The sequence below is a fragment of the Lithobates pipiens genome, unplaced genomic scaffold (assembly GCF_037356315.1).
Source record: "Lithobates pipiens isolate NorthernLeopardFrog02 unplaced genomic scaffold, aLitPip1_a1.2 Scaffold_1, whole genome shotgun sequence".
Taxonomy (NCBI): domain Eukaryota; kingdom Metazoa; phylum Chordata; class Amphibia; order Anura; family Ranidae; genus Lithobates; species Lithobates pipiens.
The window spans coordinates 240,051,147-240,058,683 of record NW_027507685.1 but is presented as its reverse complement, the minus strand read 5'-3'; positions in this window follow the sequence as shown (position 1 = coordinate 240,058,683).

Genomic DNA, 7,537 nt, shown 5'->3' with positions numbered 1-7,537 from the left:
CCTGGTTTTTCTGACCTAGGCAAATGGTTTAATACATCCCAAGAGTTTTCAGAAGGGGAGAAGGTGCTAAGAACACCCTCCTGTTTGCATGTTTGAGCCAAGGGCAGGTGGATTACAAAAAGCAAATGCTATATGAATGAGGGGGGGGGGATGGATACCTGTCAAAAACACTTCCGTGTGTGGGCGTGGCCAACCGCCGAGCAAGATGGACGTGTAATTACACAGCTCCTGCACCGACCAGACTTCATCTCAGCATCCCCGCTGCTCTCGTGGCCCTCAGCACTTGCACGGACCGTCAGAACACCAGATTACACTCCGAAACCATCCGGAATGAACCACATGAAAAAAGATTTCCATCAGTCTAAAAAACTGACAGACTTCTTCTCAATGCAGAGAATCCAAGATGGCTCCCGCGGCCCTGATCATGAAGCAACGGCGGCCTATACAGATCTCCCGGATGCTGATGATTTGGAAATAACACCTCCACTACATTCCTCAGATGCCACAACCATCATCCCTCACTTCACTGACCAGCAACAGCCCAGTAAAGTCGTGGATACAGACTCGGCAGGGAATGAGGTGAGCCCTGCATCTAATACCATCCCTGCTCTCCCATCCCCCATAGCAGCCTTCCCTACCTCAAATCAGCCTGTATTGGACACTACAATGAAGGAGATGCTCATCTCCCTTCAGAGCGCCCTTCACAATGACATCTCCAACATGTTTAACAGATTCTCCTCACAAATACATCATATGGGACAAAAACTGCACACTGTTGAAAAACATGTGGGTGAAATGCCCGAAACAGTCAATGAACAACAATGGATGAGAGCCAAGATGGCGGACCTCGAGGACAGGTTCCATCATAATAATATCCCCCATAGCAGCCTTTCCTACCTCAAATCAGCCTGTTTCGGACACTACAATGAAGGAGATGCTCATCTCCCTTCAGAGCGCCCTTCACAATGACATCTCCAACATGTTTAACAGATTCTCCTCCCAAATACATCATATGGGACAAAAACTGCACACTGTTGAAAAACATGTGGGTGAAATGCCCGAAACAGTCAATGAACAACAATGGATGAGAGCCAAGATGGCGGACCTCAAGGACAGGTCCCGTCCTAATAATATAAAGATCAGAGGGGTCCCTGAAACTGTCCTCCCACATGATCTTAACGCATATGCCAGAAAACTAATTTCCATGCTCCTACTTGATCTCACACCTATGGGAACTATAATCGATCTAATTCATCGTCTCCCCAAACCCTGCGTGATGTCCTGATGAGAATATTTTTTTTTCACACTAAAGACCAACTTGTATTCAAATCCAGACATCTTGGTCAACTCCCGGCACCAGATGCTAATCTCCAATTGTACGCTGATCTCTCGCAGCATACTCAACAACTAAAATATAACTAAACACTATTACTAAACCTCTCAACAACCACAAGATCCCTTACCAATGGGGCTTTCCTACCAAACTAATAGTCACCAAAAATGGAATTAAACACAACATCTCCATGGTGGAAGATACCTGAAGATTCCTAATCCATCAAACCCAGCACCAACCAATCATAGGGAAAGCACTCAACCCTCCAACGAAACCTGCCATACTGGTGGGTGCTGACTTCTACCAGAATAGTAGGATCACACATAATCCATTCTACCAAAAACCCGGTCGGATGCCTTGCTCGTTGCAAATTGCTCCACAAGCTTTCACCCCACAACAACACAACAGTACCAGTTTCACTTCACTGCTGTCAGTTATTGTTGTATTTTTTTTACCCCTTTTTTCATTGCTAAAGTTTATTTTATCCTCATCTTATAATTTTCTTTACCCCACATCCCTCCCTCCCTGAGAGAGCATAAAGCAGAAGGGCACGAGAACTTCAATCAACTGATCTTCCTGCACAGACGGACACCACCACTAACTGTGAGTAAGATTATAGCCCATATATTACACTGCACCCCTCGCCAAAATGCCAAAATTCATCTCACTTAACACCAAAGGGCTGAACCATCTGGCGAAGAGAACCTCTCTATGGCACACAGCCCAAAAATGTAATTGTGACATCATATGCGTACCAGAAACTCATTTAAAAAAATCTGCAGAGCCACAATACACTAACAAATCCTTTACCAACATCTTCCAGGCTTCAGGCCTCACTAAGAAAAATGGGGTTATGATAGCAATCAAAAATAAAATCTATTTTACACTCCACAACAGTTTGATTGATCCTGATGCCAGGTATCTGGCCCTGGATTGTACTCTGGACAACGCTAGATACACTATTGTGTCGTTATATGTACCAAACACCAAACAAATCAAATTCCTTTTTAACTGATGCCCAAAATCGCCAAATTCCACCAAGGGAACCTCATTATTTGTGGAGATTTCAACATTGTACCGAATACTTCCATGGATAACTCCTCTCGTAAAACCAGATGTACTTCACCTTTGGGAAACTTCCTACACAGCAATGACTTATACGATGTATGGAGATGCCACCATACAACTGAAAGAGATTACAAATTTTTTTCCCACCGGCATAATTCGTACACCAGAATTGACTATTTCCTAGTCGACAAGTCGACCCAAAGTATCTGAATTATCTATAGACACAATAACCTGGTCTGACCATGCACCAGTGTCAATAACCATCAACGATTTGCCAACTTCCCCACGTATGAAGCTGTGGACAACGTCTCAATCCTACAATCACCTGAGCATTCTGCCACTATTCGTAAACATTTAGAAGAATTCTTTGCTCTAAACCAGGGAACGACATCAAATAACACAGTACTTTGGAATGCTCATAAAGCAGTCATTAGAGGGATTCTTATCCAAATAGGTGCTAGAGAGAAATGGAGGAGATCACAGCGTCTTGACACCCTCATCTCCCAAATTGAAACCACAGATAAACAAAATCAAAAAAGGTCTGATCCTAAACTTAAAGAAAAACTAGTACTTCTCAGACAAGAATTACGTAATCTACTATTTGACTCATATGACAGAGCCCAAAAACGATTTAAAGCTAATCACTATTCCACAGGGAATAAGGCAGGAAAAGCCATGGCACTTAGTATCAAAGGCCATCATATTAAAACAAAAATACCACACCTCTATCACCCCTCCACAAAACAAAAACGAATAGACCCACAAGCCATTGCAGAGGCGTTTAGTCATTATTATAAAAACTATATAATTGAAAAGATGACTCCACCACTAGTCAACCATCCATAGAGGAAATAGAAACCTTTCTAAAATAAATCAATTTTCCAAAAGTATCCCCGGATCAATTGGAAACGCTAAATGCCCCATTTTCTCCAACAGAAATTTTAGAGGTAATCAAGTCCGTAACGTCTAACAAATCCCCTGGACCAGACTGTCTCACCGGGGAGTACTATAAACAATTCCGCAACATTCTTGCTCCATTCTTGGCCCAAATGTGCAATGACGCTGCCTCCTCTTCTTTCCCACAGGAAATGTTAAATGCACTAATCATCACACTACTGAAGCCAGGTAAGGATCCCACCTCCCCACAAAATTTTCGACCCATATCGCTTCTCAATATTGACACAAAAATATACGCTAAACTCATAGCAACAAGATTAGTAAACATTATGCCATCACTAATTCACCCAGACCAATCCGGGTTCACGAAAAGGTAGACAAACGTATGATGCAACCCACAGAATTATCAATATAATTCACAATGCGGAGTCTGAGCGAACGTCTTCTCTGCTTCTATCCTTGGATGCAGAGAAGGCACTTGATAGAGTCAACTGGACATATCTCCGAGCTACACTTCTTAAGTTTGGACTCCAAGGCCACAGCAATAATGACTTTATACTCGAGACCTTCAGCACAGGTGTACACATACGAGATGCTAAACCATTTCCAATCTCTAATGGCACTCGCCAGGGCTGCCCCTTATCGCCCCTTATTTTCAATTTAATAATGGAGCCCTTGGCTGAATATATCAGAACAACCAGATCAATTACAAGATTCAAGATTGGATTAGTAGAACAATTAGTTTGCCGACAATGTAATCATGATGGTAACTAACCCTATATCCTCCCTGGCTTCGATACAATCTGTGATACAAAGGTTTAGTGCCATTTCTTATTACAAGGTCAATGAAAATAAGTCATACATTCTAGACCTCGGCCTAGATGCTATAACTAGCAACCTTCTCTGTAATTTCTATACGTACCCATGGGGTGAAACAGGTATATCTTATCTAGGAATTACAATCATCACATCTACCAGAAACCTCTTTAGCAGCAATTACACTGAAGCAAAACAGATGCTTATTGAAGAAAACCTCCAAACTCTCCAAATTTGAATTCACCTGGTCTGGTAGGCTAGCAGCCTTTAAAATGCTCATACTTCCTAAGCTGCGTTACATGTTCCGCACACTACCTATTCCACTTACCAACTCATACATCAAATCTATCCAATCCTTTATACACCAATACGTCTGGCAAGATAAAAAAATCCAGATGGAGTCACAAAAAAATTGTCAAACACAAACTGGCAGGAGGCATGGGTTATGTAGATATTAAGGATTAATATTTAGCCACCAAATGAAGAACTGGGTAAACACACATCCAACCACATTATGGGGGAACATCGAGAACACCATGACACCAGGACACAACCTTAAGGCCGGGTTCACACCGCTGCGATGCGGGAACGCCGCGAATCCGCGGCGTTTTCCCGCATCGCATTACTCCCGCCGGCAGTTCACACTGGCCTATGCGGACGGCTGGGAGTGTCAATGATATGTTAATGACACCCCCAGATCCGTCCGCATATCGCAGTGCGATCTGCCGACTCGCACAGAAATCGGATCGCATGGTGTAAACCCCCATGCGATCCGATTCTGTTGCGGACCAAAAAAAGGGTCCCGTGCGAGTTTGCTGCGGGAGCGATGCGAATTCAGTCATACTATCTGTATGGCTGAACTCGCATCGCTACGGAGATCGGATGTGATTTGCGGTGCGAATCACATCCGGATCTCCCCCCGCAGCAGTGTGAACCCAGCCTAAATGTTGGCTGTATAGCAGCACAATCAGACACCCAAATCTCAATTTATTCTCACCAACCATACAAGCCTTGGTCAAGGCCTGCAGAATAGACGAAAAATAAGCTCTGGACTGCCGCACTCTTCAGAAGACCACTTTCTTTTATTGGAAAATCACATCACAGCTCAACAAACACAGCAAACAAGGAAAAATTGCTGACGTTTCAAACTAGCAGTAATAGCCAGCACCTGTGGCTTCCCAGCCGAAGAGACAGTTTACAGCCTGCATGTGTGCTCCTGGAGCGGTGAGATCCCTTCTCCTTCAAGGCCTGGAGAATATTACACTCCACCAAATGGTCCCAATTACCCACCAAATGCATACAAATACCAACCAAACCCTCCAATTACTGTCACCTGATCTGCTCATACCCAAATGGTTAACAAACCAAACATCCTACACCGCAGAATTGAGATCTGAGATACTGCATAAATCCTTTACCCAAATACAAACAGTATATAAAACACCCACCACAGATTTCTTTACCTACCATAGAATTCAAAAATGTCTCACAGCTCACCCACTATTAGAAGGAGAACTACCACTCACAATATGGAACTTCTACTTCTCAAGCAACACACCTACCAAAGGCACCTCATTAACCACTTGCCGCCCGCCCTATAGCAAATAGACGGCGGCAAAGTGGTTTCATAATCCTGACCGGACGTCATATGACGTGATCAGCATTATGAGCCGCTGCGCGCCCCCAGGGGCGCGCATCACGGCGATCGTTGTTGCGGGGTGTCAGTCTGACACCCGGCAACTACGATCTCTGTAAAGAGTCTCCGACGGAGACTCTTTACCACGTGATCAGCCATGTCCAATCACGGCTGATCACAGTGTAAATAGGAAAAGCCGGTGATCGGCTTTTCCTCACTCGCGTCTGTCAGACGCGTGTAGAGGAGAGCCGATCGGCTGCTCCTCTGACAGGGGGGGTCTGTGCTGATCGATTATCAGCACAACCCCCCCGAGGATGCCCACACTGGACCACCAGGGACACCACCAGACAACCAGGGATGCCAAAGACAAGGTATGCCACCCTAGACCACCAGGGATTCCAGTCAGTGCCACAATGGATGCCAATCAGTGCCCATAATGGATGCCAATCAGTGCCCACAATGGGCATCACTGATTGGCATGCATTATTGATTGGCACTGATTGGCATCCATTAGTACAATATATTATAATACAATGCCGCCTTTCAGTTCCCATCTGTGCCGCCTATCAGTGCCTACCCATGCCCACCTGTGCCGCCTACCCATGCCCACCTGTGCCGCCTACCCATGTCCACCTGTGCCACCTATCCATGCCCATCCGTGCCAATTTGTGCCACCTATCAGTGCCCATCCGTGTCGCCCATCAGTGCCACCCATCAGTGCCGCCTATCAGTGCCACATATTGGTGTCCATCAATGCCACCTCATCGGTGCCCATCAGTGCCGCTTTATCATTGCCCATCAGTGTAACCCCATCAGTGCCCATCAGTGAGGGAGAAAACTTACTTATTTGCAAAGTTTTGAAACTGAAACAAAAAAAAACATTTTTTTTTCAAAATTTTCAGTATTTTTTTATTTGTTTAGCAAAAAATAAAAACCGCAGAGGTGATCAAATACCACCAAAAGAAAGCTCTATTTGTGGGAAAAAAATGATAAAAATTTCATTTGGGTACAGTGTAGCATGACCGCGCAATTGTCATTCAAAGTGCGACAGCGCTGAAAGCTCAAAATTGGTCTGGGCAGGAAGGTGTTTAAGTGCCTGGTATTGAAGTGGTTAATCTACTCTACATTACAAGAAAAACAGTATTCCACAAATATAAACCTTTTGTGGACTGGAAGAAAGACTTACATTTTTCTGAACAACAATGGCAAACAGCCTTGAAATCAATTTACAAAACCACTAGTTGCACTTCTCTATGGGAACTAACCCACAAAATTCATACGAGGTGGAACTTAACACCACAGAGAATGGCCAAATTCCACCCACACTCCACACCTACCTTCTGGAGACCTATGGAATGAGGTGGAGCATATTATACAGGATATATGCCACCTCCCCATCAAACTTTCTCCACAGTTAGCCATACTGAATATGAACACTGAATTACTCTCCTTATATAGAATTCTATGTAATCCTATTTGTGAAATTATCAACTGGTGATACTAACTAGAAAGACATATATTACAAGCATAAGGTGCAAATATATGAATATCGTATGCCAAAGAGAATTGCATAAATACGTAAATACATTAAAAAGGACATAAATATTTACCAATAAAATATTCACCATTAAAATATCGAAAGTGCAAAGAGTCTTAAAAATTATATATGGAATGTATATCCATTATGTGCAAAATTGCAAAAAATAAATCAGCGAGTGAGTGATCTGTGATAATTGTGCAAAATATATAAATAATTCATACAGTACTTATTAAGAAGAGATCAATAA